The sequence below is a fragment of the Phascolarctos cinereus genome, unplaced genomic scaffold (assembly GCF_003287225.1).
Source record: "Phascolarctos cinereus isolate Bilbo 61053 unplaced genomic scaffold, phaCin_HiC Scaffold_4;HRSCAF=312, whole genome shotgun sequence".
NCBI classification, from domain to species: Eukaryota; Metazoa; Chordata; class Mammalia; order Diprotodontia; family Phascolarctidae; genus Phascolarctos; species Phascolarctos cinereus.
The window spans coordinates 616835810-616853558 of record NW_027555847.1 but is presented as its reverse complement, the minus strand read 5'-3'; the positions used below and the strand labels follow the sequence as shown (position 1 = coordinate 616853558).

Below are 17749 nucleotides of genomic sequence, written 5' to 3'. Positions count from 1 at the left end.
CATACACACATATATCTATATATAATCACATCCCCATCCCATTGATCTTTTTCTTGTGACAAAAACCTCAGAAGCAACTGAGTAACTGAATAACTAAATAATTGCTACTAACAGCATACTGTCACATTCTGCCCCTGTAATCCTTCACTTTTCTTCTAAGAGAAGGGAAATATATTTCATCATCTGTTCTCCTGGACAAGATTGGTCATTGCAATTAATTTGAGTTTACCTGATTTATAGGGGTTTTCTATTGATAGTGTTATGGTCAGTGTACATAATATTCTCCTAATAATGCGCTTTCCTGATTACGCCTCAGTTTTTCCTTTAGTGTTCTTTCCAGGAGACCTTTGATTTGATTGGTTTAAAATCCTGTGCGTTGATATGATAATAATATGTAATAGTAATAAATATTTTATTACTAGTATAGCTAAGATATGGAAATGTTGGCCAAATGTGGGGCTTGACTAGGAAATAGGAAGTAAGAAATTTAAACATTTGTGGAAATTCAAATACTTTATCATTTACTAACAGGCACCAATGAAAGTTGAAAATAAAACAATGAATAGTATAGCATTTGATTTGAATGTGACAATTGTATTAAAATGGAGAATTAGATAAATGGGCCATGGTTAATTCTCAAGTTTGGATGTAGATCCAGTGATGCCTATTTTGAAGGATGTTAGACATAGTTTGAGAGAAAAGAGTTTGCCAGGTCAAGCAATCCTTGAGCAAAAGGAAGCATCCCAGACAGGCTATACCTCAGCATTAGTTTTGTCATTTCTCAGCAGTAGGCATGGCTCTGTAGAGAATCTGTCTCTGAAATAATTGAAGCTGTTAATAGCATGTAAGGTTACATCCCAACTTCCAGGTGCTCAGATTCTCAAACATCTGTGATCTCATTGATTGAGGAATTCCTTTAATAATGTATGTGGCAACCTGTTCATGCCTGGCCCTCCTTTGTGAATCTCACCTGTGTTCTCCTAGAAGTTCACCTCAGGAGCCAACAATATGCAGGGAACCTTTTTCCATTTTTCTCAACATTGCAAGGGTACCAGTGAACACATTGGCCTTCTACCTGTCATCACCCACCCTTACCATGTGACTGGCCCATCTTCTTATTCTTTCGTACAGAATGATAACATCCTTTACTTTTGCTCTTCTTTAGTGTTCCTTGTTGGTTGGTTACAGCTTGTTCACACATACCATGGACCTTTCTACTCCCCTCTGTGCAATACTCCTCTTCAGTACTTTGGAGGCAGTGGTATTCCAGATCTTCCTGCTATACAAAACCCCCCAGTAAAATCTTTGTATTAAAAAGATAGGTCTTTGCTGTTATGGAGAGGTTGAAATTAGTAAATGTGCTTTTTCAGTTGCCCAAAGGCAATCCAGCTCACTCTCCTTCTTTTCAACTCTGGGTCCATCTATATTATCTGTCCCAGAAAAGCGTAGTATAAGGTGTTAGTGATGATAAATTGCTATAGTCTAGCCTTGATTATTCTCATGCGGATTATCACAAGGGATTATCATCTAGAGAATGTTTTTTTGGCCTCCCTGAATAGCTTATTCAAATAAGATAATAGTTGTCAAGCTCTTAACACAATACCTGGCACATAGGCAATATAAATGCTTATTCCTCTCTCTGTCCCTTCTTGGTCACCCTTTTCCATTGTCAGTTGGTATTATTTGGTCAGTTGTCCAAATAAGCTAATGTTTAATATTTGTGTAAATAGAGAACAAAAATCAGAAGGTTACTTTGCTGCCAAATTAATTCATTAATTGAATTGAGAACAGTTTTCTAAACCTAACAGAATTTATTTTTGTATCATAAATTGTTTTGAATGATTAGCACTAGTATTGCCATGCATCAGCTTGGATAATTGAGAGTGGGCTTTATTAAATTTTTAGTTTCTTGATCATGAGAAATGTAATTGGCCAGCCAATAGAAGTAGATGGTCATACATGACATCTTAGATATGAGAATGTGAGCCATATGTGATATTAGCTAGTGGTCCTTCAAGTTTTGTTTTTTAAGCAGAGTAGAACATAAAAGCTTTGCCTCCCTCCTTCTTTCAAAATTTCTGTGGCATGAAGACTTAATCAAGTTTTAATTTAATTGGCCCTAAAATCTTCATTTTCTTAAGAGCCTTCTGCAACAAGGAAGGTAGATGGACTTTTGTCCAAATGGCAGGCATCCTTAAGATGAGCAGCTAAAACAGATTAAAAATTATAATGAATGAATAAATTAGCCATTGGTTAGGTCTTTATTTTTATAATCCCATTCCAAAATTAAATATATTCCTAGTAGTAGTAGTAGTAGTAGTAGTAGTAGTAGTAGTAGTAGTAGTAGTAGTAGTAGTGATAGTAGTAGTAGTAGTAGTAGTAATAGCTAGCAATTTGATTGAGGTTTGATATGAGGTTATTTGTAAATTATTGAATACTTGTATGTGGTTGCCATGTTAAATTTTTCCTAAGCTTAATATTTGGGAAACGCTTTTGTTTTTCTAGGTACTTTCATGTTCATTTTGTTTAAACTGAAGTTCACTTAGAATTTAGTAGACTTTTATACAGAAGCAGAAACGTTGGTACCAAACTTCTTTACGATGTCCATAAACTAGAAAAATCCTCTCAGAAAAATATTCCATGATGCCCTTCAGGATAAAGGAAGTCATTTTAATACTGCCTGAAATCTCAGGGTAGTTTTTAGTGGAAGATCTAACTAGAACTCACAGCAGATAGCATAATCTTCCCGCCTCTTGAATTTGTGTATGGTTACTGTAATCTAGAATGCCCAGGTGAATACAAGGAACATTATATTTTCAATGCTGGGAAGTGTAGGTGTGCCAGTTAACACACTGTATGAACAGATCCGATGCCAAGGTCAATATGAACTCATTTTGTTCATGGGCTTGGAACATCTTAAATCTTTTTTCTTCTGTTGTATATGTATCACCATTAGGGTGGTTTGTGACCTTAATAAGTAACTAAATAACTAAGCCCCAAGCAATATAAGTTGAGCTTACTTGAATGGCTGTAAACTTGCCTAGAGACCATTTAAATAAAGTCTCTGGCCATCAATTTGTATGTTTTAAAATTGCTTCATGCTTTCTGGGCTAGAAGGTAATTTTAGTTGCCTTAACCTCATGTCAGTGCTCAAAGGAATAGAGTCCAATCCTAATGAAATTGAAGAAGAATCATGGTATAATGGAAAATGTACTGAATTTGGTATCAGAAAACATTTTCCAATGACAGCCCTGCTGTTTGCTTCCTGTGCCTTGGGCAAATCAGGAAGTCCTTTCATTTTCTTCAACTATAATTTTCCTAAATCTGTGATAAATGTAAGCATTCTACGTCTTTGAAAACATAAGATAACCCAGGCCATGTAGTGGATGGAGGGTTGAATCAATCAGATGGTACTGAATTTGGATCCAAGAATGTGCCTCTAGCTATGTCACTCAGGACAAATCACTTACCTAGCCTCAGTTTCCTGATAAATGGGGATAATAGTATCACCTACCTCACAGGATTATTGTGAAAATCAAATAGTAAAGTGCTTTGAAAACTTTAAAGTGCGATTCAAGTTTTAATTATTAGTATTATTGTTACAATTTGCCATTCATGAAACTATTGATAAGGTAGTTATAACTCCCCCCTTTCCTCAGTTCCCTCATGTGGAAATTGAGGAGGTTGCAGTGGAAGAAAGACAATCATGAAAGTCTTCATAGGACTTGATTTGTAAGACTCATAAGGGAAAAAGTGAGGATAAAAGGCATCCCAGCTTGGGACAGTAGGGAACAGTATATGCAAAGGCAAGGAGGTGAGAATTTTCAAGGCAATTTTGGGGAATGGTGAGGAAACCCATATGGATGTCAGGAGAATTGTACCAACTCTTTTCTGTCTTCTTGGGCATATGTAGCTTCCATTTCTTGATGGCATTTAAGTGCACAATTATCTAGTCCTGAAAGTGGGTTTGTTGAAGGACTTTGTTTGGTACTTGAGTTGGGAAATAGAAAACTCTGGAGTTCCACTCTGGAATTGTAAATTGATTGTTCATTTATATGGACACAGAGTAGATCTCCTCAGCATATTTCCCAATATGCAAAAGAGACAGTTAATAATACCTTCTCTGTTATGTTTTTGTGATTATGGAAGTCCATGAATATTATAGAGAAGGAAGTGACAGTGAAGGTGAAGTCAATGAGTTACATGTGTACCTGCCCCAAATGTGCCTGTTTGCCTAAATAGTAACATATATGCATATATGAAAGAGCTCATTATTTATTGAAAATGAAATCTAGACCCTGAGCCAGTATTGTTAAGCTGAGAACTAGGTAACTCTGTAGGCAAAGGAGGTCATTAAAATTTTGCAGGTATGTTTCTATTTTCTCAAATAAAAGCAGGTAAGTTCTTGTTTTATCCATTTAGGGAAAAAATGTGGTGATGCTAATAACTTTTAAAACAGCAAATAATTAAGCAGTTCTAGTATGAGTTGTATTTTCTGACTCTTTGGGAACATTCTTAATTAGCATTACTTAAGCATTCTTAATTAGCCTCATCCTGAATTTAAATTGTATGGATATGATTGCAGGGATTGGGAGATAAGCCGGCCTGGGATAAAAATTTTGTCAGAGATAATCCACATAGGGATAATTGAGCGTTGACTGCAGGGAAGCTGTTATATGCCTACTTTTCTTTTCTCAGGTATCATTCCTTGATATTATAAATATCTGCAGCCTTAGGGATGTATTCTTAGCCAAAAGTTTAACTAGCACTTTCTGGCACTGTTTAGTTACATTGGCTGCCCACCTAAGACACACTGGACCAACCCAGCCAGGCCCAACCAATGGTTCCTGTTACATTGGCTTCCCACCCAAGACACACTGGACCAACCCAGCCAGGCCCAACCAATGGTTCCTGTTGATTGTCTACAGCTCCACATAGAACAACAGAATTTACTACACAGACCATCTTCTCATGGTACCAAATCAGTTAGTACGAATCATAGAGAAGAGATAAAAACTCATATAGAAAGTAGACAAGAATAGGGTTCTAGGTTCTATAAGGTTTACATCTTATGCCATCTTTCTTCTTTTTAAAAAATAATTTTTATTGAAATATTTTGTTTTTACATACTTAAATTTCATACTTTCTCTTTTCCAGAGAACCATCTCTTATAATAAATAATTTTTAAAAGAAGAGAGAAAAATGTAATTAGGAAAACCCATTAATATAAGGGGAGAAATCTTAAAATATATGCAGTGTTCCAAACTGGTGAGCCTCCCACCTCTACAAAGAAGTGGGAGTATTGTCTTCTCATATCTCTTCTTTATGGCTATGCTTTGTAATTTTTCAATATTCATTTTTCAATTGTTTTGTTATTGTTCTCTTCCATTTATGTTTTAGTCATGTATATTTTTTGCTTGGTTTTGCCTATTTCAATTTGTACCTGTTCATGTAAGTCTTTCCATGTTTCTCTGTATTTATCATATTCAATATTTCTTATAGCACATATAGTATTAAATTATATTCATATACTACAATTTATTGAGCCCTTCCCCAGTTGGTGGGTTTCTGCCTTGTTTGTAATTTTTTGCTACCATAAAAAGTGATAAATATTTTGGTGTACAAGGAAATGTGATTATTTTTCTTTAAAAAAAACTTTTACAATGGATATTTACTTAAAATGTAAAAGCAAACGAAGTACCAACATTTCCCCTCAACACTTTTGGGGCTATACTCTCTCCTGTCCCATGTTGGTCCCTGGGGAAAAGTTGGCTCACCATTGGCCCATTACTACATAACATTGTTTCCCATCGTGACTGCTACATAAATCCTTGTCTTAGTGACTTGTGGGTGGAGTCCAAACGGTCACACTTACTTTTTCTGGGCATCAATGCTAGACTTGCTACAAAATTCAGCAAGGATTGCATCTCTCAAATTCTTGAAGGCTTACTCTCCTGACCTTTTAAAACAGGCAAAATCTGAGCCTCCAAATAGATCTCTTTCACGTAGAACAAATGATGAGGCAGACAAAAGAACTTAGAACCATTTTTATGGGGCCACATAGCCTACAGGGGTGGGGCACCTGTGAGGCCACATGTGGCCCTCTTGGTCCTCAAGTGTGACCCTTTGACTGAATCCAAATTTCACAGAACAAATCTCCTTAATAGAAGGATTTGTTCTGTAAAACTTGGACTTGAGAACCTAGAGGGCCACATGTGGCCGGGAGGCCGCAACTTTCCCAACCCTATCCTAAGACCTCTCCATTTACAGCATTCTCTCTTGCTTTACACTGTCAGTAAAGGAAGGAAACTGAGAAGGAACACCCAGAATTAAAAAAGGGTTGAATGATTGAAGAATGCAAAATGCATTCTTTCATCAAAGAGCAATACTTTTGGTGCGCAAGGCCTTATAATAAAGATAGCCAGTTCAAATTTTGATGAGGGTTCTTAGCTTTTTTGTGTGTTGTGGATCCTTTTAATAACCTGATGAAACCTATAGATTCCTTCTTAGAATTAGTAATTTTAAATGCACATAGTAAAATATATAAGATTGCAATGGAAATGAATTATATTGAAATACAATTATCAAAATATTAAAAAATAAAGTAGCCAAGTTTATGGACTCCAGATTAAGAACCTCTGATCTAGAGAGAAAGAGAGAGGAGAGAAGAAAAGAGAGAGACAAAAGGGGAGAGAAAGAGAGAGAGAGTTTATTAAGTGCCAGCTCTGTTGCTGGGGTCACCAGATACAAGAGGTATGTTGTTCCTCTTGGCTGTGATAGGCCGTGCTGGTGGTCTTCAACTGGAAGGGCCCCACCTCCACCTATTTCTTCCATAGTAGGCCTCTGTTTTTACTGTGCTTGTTCCAGCATCTATGATACTGGCTTTTGCTACCTCACCATCTAGGACAGTCAAGTGTGGTTTCCACAGCATAACTGCAGTCCTCTTATTTCTCTTGTGCTATTCTTGCTTCCAAGGTAGGCATTGCTTACGTTACCTGCTGGGGATCCTGTTTATTAGTCTCTTACACTTATCTTGTGTCTATGGCTGGCAGTTTAAAATAGTAAATAGGAGACATTAACCCAGTTACTCTCCACAGGGCCCAGGGTAAAGCATTTAACATTTCTGAGTTACCTGGAAAATGGAGATATTCATAGTTGCCTGGCTTTATTCATGGGGTGGTTGTGAGAACCAGATATAATAATGCATGAAAAAGTGCTTTTAAAACTTCACAATGTATATTGTTATCCAAATATAACAAACACTCAATAAATGTTTTTTAATTAAATTAACCCAGAATTAAGATGAGATAAATGTAAATTCAAAGCCAAAGGAACAGAAGCTTGGGTGAAAAGTTGAGGACATGCAACTTGACCTTGTTTGGATCAGTGTGCTCCACTAACTTCAAGAAGATTCTAGGGAAATTTGAGGTTAGCATGATCTAATTCTTGGCTATGTGTAACCTTCAGCTTTGGGAATGATCATGTTCCCTAACCAATTCTGTCCTCCCAATGTAATATCACCAAAAAGATGAAAGAATATAATGTATGAAAACTATAATGAGTACACACTTTGTTAGAACCATCAGGGGAATAAGAACAGAATGCTGGCAAAAAGAGGCATGTTAAGATGACTTCATGCTGCGTGCATTCCAGGGCCCGAGTGTTTGAACATCGGGCACTGTGACAGATTTAGTAAGACAATACAGTAATACCTAATTTCTTTTTTTAAAGGGATGCATTTAAGAACTGCTGTATTAGGCCATGAACAGTATCATAATTAGAGAGGGATAGCTTTGTTTCAAAAGCCTCCAATGGTCCTTCTCCCTCTAAAGTTCATCTAATCTATATTCTCCATGTTACAGGTGAGTAAATCAAGACCCAGAGAGATTGTATCTTGCCAAGGGTAAAATATGTAGTTAGTATCAGAACCCAGAAAAAAATCTGACTCATGGCTAGGTGGTGCAATGAATAGAGCACTAGGCCTGGAGTCAGGAGGACATGAGTTCATATCTGGCCTCAGACCAATGTCTGAGTCACTTATCTCTGTTTGCCTCAGTTTCTGCATCTATAAAATGGGGATAATAACAACATTTATCTCCCAAAGTTGTTGTGAGAATCAAATGACATAATAATTGTAAAGCACTTAGCTTGGTACCACTTTAAATACTATATAAATATTAGCTATTATTATTATTCTGATCATCATTTCCCATCATACCGTATTAGAGTTTTCATTACCTGGGATTGTTTTTCTGACAGCTCTTTTTCACAGGTTTTCCCTGATGCCCGGAAGGCATTCCATGTCTGCCACTACCTTTTAGAATTTATAATTTATTTCAAATTTCAACTCAGTTGCCAGTTCCTGCACCCCCCAAGATGTTAGTACTTCCTATTGCCCCCAAATTTGTTTCCTATTTATTTTGCATGTATTGATCTATAAATATGTTGTCTTCCCCAGAGATGGTAAGCTCCTGGAGGGCAGGGACAGGGTCATTTTTTTGGTCATTGTATCCCTAGTATTTACCACATAATAGGTGCTAAACCAGCACATATTAATCGGTTAATAGAGCTGTATGAAAAAGTTTCTGCCTTTTTTTTTTTTTTGCTTTTTGGTGAGGCAATTAGGGTTAAGTGACTTGCCCAGGGTCACACAGCTAGTAAGTGTTAAGTGTCTGAGGCTGGGTTTGAACTCAGTCCCTTCTGACTCCAAGGCCAGAGCTCTGTTCACTGCGCCACCTAGCTGCCCCTAAGTTTCTGCCTTTTTGAAACTGCTAATTGAAAATAGGAAATGATCTGTCAGGTGAGGAGATATAGCCAGTATTATTTATAGGAAAGCTGGCTTCCAGAAACTTCAGAGCATTAGAAAGCAGCCCAAAGAGACAGTTAGCTAATTATTTTCTCTTTCATCTTACCCTTAAATACCTGAATGAGAACAGCTTTTACTTTTATGTGGGTTTTTTTTGGCCAAGGTTTTGTAGCTCCGAGGAGAAAATAAGAGTTCTAACCCCTGTTCTTACCCAGAAAGATTTATAGATGTTATATCCTTACTGACCTGTGGAGTCGAATTTGTCTTATTGATGCAATGACATGAGATTATGTACTATAGCTTAGGGGTTAGTGCAAAGAGCACTGGGCTATCTCTGCTAGCTCTCTGGGTCTTGATTTCTTCTGCAAAGCCTGGGGATTAAACCAGGTAATCTGATCTCTAAGGTTCTTCCTAGCCTGAACAGCATCTGATTCTGTGAAATCCTAGACCTATACATATGCTAGTCGTTTTTGTTGTTCGATCACATCCAACACTTCGTGACCCCATTTGGAGTTTTCTTGGCAAAGATACTGGAAGGGTTTGCCATTGCCTTCTCCAGATCATTTTACAGAGGAGGAAGCTGAGGCAAACAGGTGAGGCAATTAGGGTTAAGTGACTTGCCCAGGTCACTTTATGCTCAATCCACTATGCCTCGTAGCTGCTAGTTATTTAACAGAATACAAATAATAGGACTACGCTCCTGACTTTCGTTAGGGATTACAATATCCCCTCAGTGAATACCTTGATTCCTTGCCTTTCCCTGCCCTGTCTGGCTTCCTTTTATGTGCTACCTTCCCTCATTAGAAAGTAATCTTCTTGAGGGCAAGGGCTGTTTTGGGGTTTATATTTGTATTCCCAGCACATCACATAGTACCTGACACATGATAAGCATTTAATAAATTCATGTTGATCTGTTTTGCTACCTTTCTATTATTTAAGACAAGGGTTCTTAATCTGGGATCCATGGATTCCCACTGAGGTCTATGAAATTGGATGACAAAAATATTCTGATAATTGTATTTCAGTGTAATTGGTATAGTTTATGCATTTTAAAACCATTATTTTGAGAAGAGATCCATGGGCTTCATCACATTGACAGATGGGGCCATGACATAAAAAAAAAGGTTAAGAAACCTCCTGTAGAAGAAATGTCACTAGATTTGGTGTCTGAAGAACTAGATTTGAATATTGGTTTTCCAATTTATGGCCCATGTGGTCCTATGGGCTTCAGTTCCTTCATTTACCAAATGGGAAGGGATGTGTGTCTGTGTGTATGACTGTGTGTGTGTCTCTGTGCACATGCCTGGATTGGATGATCCATGGGCTCCATTTCATAATCGAATCCTATTAGCCTATCACCGTCCTTAACCTTAACCTCATATTCAGCTCAGGTAACTGGTATTCTTAGGGTGCAGGGAAAAAAGAAGAGTAGTTTTATTTCATAACATGGCTAGGGACCTTCAGTTCAAAACTGTTTAATGAATTAATATGTTGCTTAAATATGATCCCAGTGTACCAAAAATTGTGACTTTTTTTCCTAGATCTGACAATTTGGGGATGATATTTAAATGTTGATTTTCACAGTTTTTATAGCCTTTTCCCCCCTTTTTACATTTTATATGCGGCCTAACAGTTTAATCATTAAGTGTTTAAATATTACAAACGGAAGTCTTCTTTTTTAGTAGTGATCTCTGGCTTCAGTTCAACTCGGCAAATGTGACTCAGGTGCCTTATGGGCACAGAGCACTAAGGAAGATGTCGGGAGCTACAGAGTTTAGATAAGGTGTGATCCTTGCCCTCCTAGACCAGAATGATAACAATAGCTGACATTTATGTACTGTGTGAAGGTTTTCAAAGTGTTTTTGATATATTATCTCATGTAGCCTAGTGAGAGATATTACCCATTCATAACTAAAATAAAATTATTTTCTTGGACTTGAGCTGGTTTCAGTGGTATGAGGAACCTCTCTTTTCCATGCAGATTCAAAGTTGCTTTGAAAATCTCATTTAGAAAGTTGATTGAAAGCACTGAGAAATGATATGACTTACCCAGGGTCAAACAGCCAGTGTATATCAGAGGCAAGCTCTCTATACAGTCTGCCATGTTTTCTTTTTGCCATACCAAACAGTAGGTGTATGAGAGAGGTATAAAACAGTGATCTCAAATTTCCATTGCACTGGGGTGTTTATTGATGATTTGGGGTGGGAATCACTGAATACTTTATAGAATAAGCAGATTTGTCTGGGCCATCAAGCAAATTGGAGGAAACAGAACATCCTGGGCATAGAGAACTGCCTCAATTAAGCAAAAAACAAAACAACTTAAGTGTAAGCACTTATGTGCCCATCACTGTGCTTGCTTGGTACAGGGGATATAGAGACAAAAATGAAAGGATCCTGGAACTTATCTTCCAATGAAGGAGTCATGAACAAATAAAAGTATATATAAAATACATGCAAAGTAGACAGAGGATCATCTTAGAGTGTAGAGCACAAGCAGGGGGACCAAGAGACCCCTCCTGAAGAAGGCAGCACTTTTGATGAGTGTTAAAAGGAACCAGAGATCATAAAACGTAGAGGTGAGGAAAGATAGCATTCCAGGGATGGCAGGCAGCCTGGGCAAAGGCACAGAAAAGAGAGATGATATACTGTGTATGAGGACTAGCAGAAAGATCAATTTGAGTGGACTAAAAATTCCGCAGTGGAGTGGATGCAATTGCCAAGGGCAGGAGTACATAGTGAGAAGAGGGCTAAGGACAGAGTCTTGATGATCATTCACTTAAGAGAAATGGAGCCTTTGTCAAGACAAGCAGTGGTTAGGGAAGTAGGGGATGAACCAGGAGACTGATATCTCAGAAACTAAGGAAAAAAGAAAACCTGGAAGAATGGGGACAGTCAGTAGTGTCAAAGGCTTCAAAGAAGTCAGGGGGGATAAGGGCAAAAAGATCATTGGATTTGTTTATTAGGTCATTGGACTTGAAAGGTCATTTTGAGAACACAGTTTCAATTTCATGGGAACAAAAGTTAGACTGCTAGAGTGTTGAGGAAAAAAATGAATAGTGAGTAAGTAAGAGCAGTGGGCATAGGAGAATAAATAGATGCGGTTGGTAACTGTTTGGGATGAAAGGTTTTTTGTTTGTTTGTTTGTTGTTGTTTAGGTTTGCAGAGAAACTTGAACAAGTCTCTATCCACTGTGCTACCTAGTAGGAATAAAGTATCTAGGTGGAGTAAGTGGACGGAAGCATCCAAAACTGTAGGCTGGTATAGGAAGATAAAAATTGAGAAAAGGGCATCAGATTTAGCAATTAAGGAATTCTCAGTAACCTTGGATATGACAGTTTCACTAGAGTGGTAGGGCTGTAAGCCAGAATGCCAGGGATTGAGAAGCGTGTGGGTAGTGAGGCAGTGAAGGCAGAGAGTATAACTAAATCTTTCCAAGAGTTAGACTGAAAAAAGAAAGACAGATCTAAAGAGAGAGGAAGAAATGACAGGGTCAAGAAAAGCTTTTTTAAAAACAATAGACCTGATTATGTTTGTTGACAGGAAGAAGCAGCCAGAAGGAGAGAGGAGAAAAGAGGGGAAGGAGAGGCAGGAGAAGGAAGGAGAGGGGAGGAGAGGAGAAGAGAAGTTATGGGGGCAGACTCTTAGAGGAAACAATGAGAGTTGGTATCAAGGGTACAAGTACAGGAGTTTGACCTTGACAGGGGAAGACATTTATCTTCCTGGTAGACTGGAGTAGAGTAGGAGAGGGTGGGTGAGGATACTGGAAGGATTTTGAGGGGTGGGATTTGAGAGATAAAGGAGATCACCTTGGATAGTCTGTATTTTCTTAATAAATGAGGAGGTAAGGCCATCTTCTGAGAGAGAGATGGGGTGACATTGGGAACTTGAGAAGAGCAAGGTAGAGAGGACTTCTGAGGGAAGTATTATAGAGAATCAAGAAAGAAAACAAAAGTTTCTTTGTGGTAGTCAAAACTGAAATGAATTTTATGAACTCAGTGTTTTGTGATCTCAAAATGTAATACCTGACCTACAATCAAATCTCATATACAGATTTATTGTACTATCCTTGGACTGAGGCTCTTCCAAAAGGGAAAATAATTAAGGTCTCTAGAAAATCAACCCCCCTCCCTCTGGTGAGCCCCACCTTTCACAAAATTATGTTAGCTATACACTAATTACAGTACTCACCTCTTTGCCCTCCACATCCTCCAAAGGGGAAAGAACTTTGGTATAGAGAGCTCCAACATGGTCTACATTACTCAGCAGTCCCAGTGAAGGGCAAGGTCCTGATTTGCTGTCTGATATAGTTCACTGCTGCCTCTTTGTGTTACTTGCCTGGTTTTGTGATTACTCTGTTGTCCCTCCACTGCAATTGCATTATTGCTGTCACTGGGACCATTGGTTTCCTGAGAACTGGAGTGGGCAGGGAGGAGCTGCTGTACAGATGCCCAGAATTTCACACAAAGGACTTCAGTCTGGTCTCTTTATCCTGTTTCTCTCCAGCGTTTTTCAGCTCTCTCTATTCCTGCTCTCTATTTTAAAGGTCAAGTCCAAGGGGTTGCTCGAGTAGCTCATTCCTTTGACTGTAAGGGTACAAAAAGAGAATGGAAAGAAGAGATAAAGGGAAATTTAATTACAAAATGTGTGAGCAGGAGTACAGAGGTCAAAATGGGGATGCCCATGGTGGATCAGAACACATAAGAATCTTTGATGAAGAACTAGAGTGGTGGATGTCATCAAAGAAATGTGGGATCAAAAAAGGTGATGGCTTTGGCTAATCATATAGTAAGAATAAGGAAAAATTTATGGGCAGTCCATGTGCTCTGTTGCAGTCCTTGAAATATCAAGAGAAAGTGAGGAGGAAACATCCATGTTGATGAGATTATAGATTCACTTGACTATTTGAGTGAGAAGGGACTAGTGCTTTGGTAACAAGAAATGGGCCGCTACTATTAAGTAGAAATGCTTTTTTGGACAGACATCCTTTGGAAATCCAATAGTAAAAATCATTATTTCTTGCTTCTTATGCTTCCTTATCTATTCAACGGACTGTGCAGAAGGTGAGACTGAATACTGTGTAAAGATGGGTACATAACAAAACTTTTGGAAGGTAATGTGATTCTCCTGCTTGTTGGCAGATGGAAACACTAGTTCAGCTCTGAACTACTCTAGCAAAATTAAGCTGGTGTTTGAAGGCTTTTAAGCTCTTCCCTCCCAGTTCCCAATACAGTACAGTCAGTATCAGAAAATACCTTTGTGCTTATTTCCCTCTGGCCTTGTTTTGTATTAGTAATTGGCAGCAATTAGCTGCTTAGGCTACCGTCTCATTTTGATGATGTGCCTTCCCTTTCACATTGTTCACCTTCTTTCCTACTAAGTAGCATTGAGTGCTTGTATCTGTAACTGGTCTAATTTGTAGGGCTTTCAAAGTTTGGGAGGGACTTTGTTTTCCTGTGTCAGTGGATTTGTGTTTTGGGGATCCACTTGAATAATTATTCTGTTTTGGAGAAGCTGATCTATTTTTTTTTTCCGCAAATGCAAATTGCAGAGCCTGTATTCCATCATATTACATATCAGCCTTTTGAAAACGGAGCATTTCTCCTTGGATTAATCCCCCTCTCTTCACATAGCTAATATAGATCAGCAACAGCCAGTGGTTTGGCACGGCAAATGTGTTTATAGCCCTGCTGATTGGTGTAGTTTTATGAGCCATATCCTTGTGCTAAGACAGGGAGAGGAACCAAGTCTAGAAGGTTACAACTATTTATTGGCAAATAGACTTGCATGCAATGAAGACAGACTGTGGGGGAGGGAGAGTGAGGAAGAAGTATTGCATTTATTGCTGGAAGTAAATAATGTTGGAGCATTGTAGTATATAGGGAGCAATGTAGTATATAGTGGAAAGATCACTGGCTTTGGAGTCAGAAGATTTAGGTTCTAATCAATGGCGCTGCTAAAATGCTATTTTTGTTTGTTGGAGGAGAAGTATATTAATATGCTGTTGGAGGAGCTAGGAAGTGGTCTGTCTTGGAAAACAATTTGGAATCATTTAAGAGATCCCACTGCTGGGCTTATGCCACAAGGAGTTGAAACATAGAAAGAAAGAAAGAAGTCCCATACACACCAAAATACTCATGGAAGCACTTTTTGTGGTAGCAGATTTGGAAACAAAGTGGAGAATGGCTGAACAAATTATGGCTTATGAATAGAGTGGGAAACTATTGAACCACAAGAAACAATAATTATGAAGACTTCAGTGATACGTGGAATTATTAGTTTGAAATAATACAGAATGAAGTAAGCAGAACCAGGACAATGGCCACAGCAATGTGAATGAAAAGAATTACTGTATAGTTTTAATGACCAGTCTTGGTCCCAGAGAGGAGCTGTAGGAGTATATCACCTCCCTCCTTTTGAGAGATGGGGCTGGGGCTATGGGTGTGAGATATTGCATACTCTGTCAGGTTCTATCAGTTGGTTTTGCTTATCCTTCTTTGTTAAAAGGAAAAGTTCCTTGGTTGAAGAAAGGAAAATGATATATCCAGAAATAACTGTGATGTGAACATAAAAAACACACACACAAAAAAAATCTTACTGCTTGTGTCACCTTAGGCAAGTAATTTAACCCCTCCAGACTCCTAATGCACCTGCCAGCTCTGACCTCCTGTGATTGTGGAATTTTCAACTCCTCCAGCACTAAAGCCTTCTGTAGAATTCTATTGCCTGAATGGATGAAAGTCCAGTTTCTGCAGCTTGTCATTCCAGTTCCTCTCCAATTTGACCCCGATCTATTCTCTATATCTTTCAGTTAATTGTAAAATGATAAGATGCAGTCCATTATTGATTATCACTTGTAATTTCCTCCTTGAGGATGCCCTTGATTTGTGCATAGACTATTCTCGTAAGGATTTTTCATAGATAGGAGAATAGACAAATATGTTGGTAGTTTTTGATGTTTTCTTGAGTCACAGAAGGACTGAGGACTATTTTTGTTCATCTTTGTTTCTGTGTCCAAAAAAAAAAAGAAAGAAAAAAAAGAAAAAAAATCACTGTGTGACCAGCCACTTGGTAAAGTGACTCTAAGTAGCTAGCTAGGTTGGTTGTAAGGAAAACAGACTTGGCCTAATATTAGAGCTATTATTGAATCCTTTCTGGTATTATAGAACCTGCCAGAGTATGCGCTATACTAGTATAGTCTTCAAGAATCTAGGGTTAGCTCTATGTTTAGATGAGCATTTGGAGGTTCTTTATTTAGAGATTTAGAGGTTTTTCTTTATGTTGACTTAATTTGTCTTTTTACGATTTCTACTCATTCCTAGTTTTGCCTTCTGGGGCCAAACAGACATGGCCAGTCTCTCTTCCACATGCTAGGTCTTCAAATACTTGAATATTGCTCCCCTCTCTCTCCTAAGTCTTCTCTCTCCAGGTTAAAAAGTCTGTGTTCCTTCAACAAATACTCCAGTGTTTTTGTGGTGGCTAAGAACTGGAAATTGGTGGATGCTCATCATTTGGGGAGTAGCTGAGCAAGCTGTGGTATAAAATTATGATGAATATTATTGTGCTATAAGAAATGAAAAGCAGGATGATTTCAGAAAAATCTGGAGAGACTTACATGAACTGATGTGAAGTGAAGTGAGCAGAACCAGGAGAATATTGTACATAGTAACAGCAATATTGTATGATGAAGAATTGTAAATGACTTAGCTATTCTCAGCAATACAATGATCCAAGACAATCTCAAAGGACTCGTGATGAAACATGCTGTCTGCCTCCAGAGAAAAAACTGATGTCTGACAGACTGAAGCATACTATTTTTCACTTGCTTTCTTTTTGTGTTTGAATCTTCTTGTACAAAATGAATAATATGAAAATGTTTTACATGATGACACATGTATAACCTATATTGTACTGCTTACCCTCTCAGGGAGGGAGAGGGAAAGGAGGGAGGAATAGAATTTGGAACTTAAAACTTTAAAACAATGTTAAAGTAATTTAAACATGTAATTAGGGGAAAATAAAATATTATGGTTAAAAAAACAAAAATACTCCTATGACATGATCTTCAAGTACTTCATCATCCTAGCAGTCTTCCCTTGGATGCTTCTCGTTTATCAGTGATGTCCTTAAAATGAGATTTCTGGGACTTGAAAATAGGTGGTCTGACTAGGATGTGGAATACAGCAGTATGATCATCTTGCTAGCCTTGGATGTTGTGGGTCTCTTAATGTAGTCTAAAATCATATTACCTTTCTTACTTGTCACGTCACGCCGTCTTTTATATTGATCTTGCAGTCCACCAAGCTTCTACATCTTTTTTTTTTTCAGTCAAAATAATGCCTAGCTACATCTTCCCCCCATTTTGCACTTGTGATGTTAATGTTTTTCAGGCCAAGAATAAGATTTTATTTACCCCTACTAAATTTCATCATATTAGATTCTGCCTACTATTCTTTTTTAGGATTTTAACTCTGCTTCTAAGCTGTGAGCTATTATTTCCAGTGGACAGGTAGATGGTACAGTAGATAGGGTGCTGGGCCTGGAGTCAGGAAGACTCATCTTTGTGAGTTCAGATTTGGATTCAGACACTTACTAGCTGTGCGGACAAGTTACTTAACCCTGTTTGCTTTAGTTTTCTCATCTGTAAAATGAGCTCAAGAAGGAAATGGCAAACCATTCCAGTATCTTTGGCAAGAAAACCCCAAATGGCATCATAAAGCATCAGACACGACTGAAAGGACTGAACAACAACAACAATCCCTTCCAGCATCTGCATACTTGATAATTATGACTTTATCTAAATTACTGATAAAAAGTGTTAACTAGCATGAGGCCCAGCACAGATTCCCGGAGTACTCCATAAAAGACCTTCGCAGCCTTTTCAGTCAGATTGTTCAGTCAGTTTTAAAATCAGCTGTACATCTGTACCTTTTCCAAAAAGAA

At 38.0% G+C, this 17749-nt stretch overlaps 1 protein-coding gene across 2 annotated transcripts in view; it reads left to right on the top strand.

Annotated features, from left to right (window-relative positions):
• SAMD12 (sterile alpha motif domain containing 12) overlaps nucleotides 1-17749 on the top strand; it is a 514242-nt gene that overhangs the window by 64112 nt on the left and 432381 nt on the right. The gene's annotated exons all lie outside the window — the stretch shown is intronic.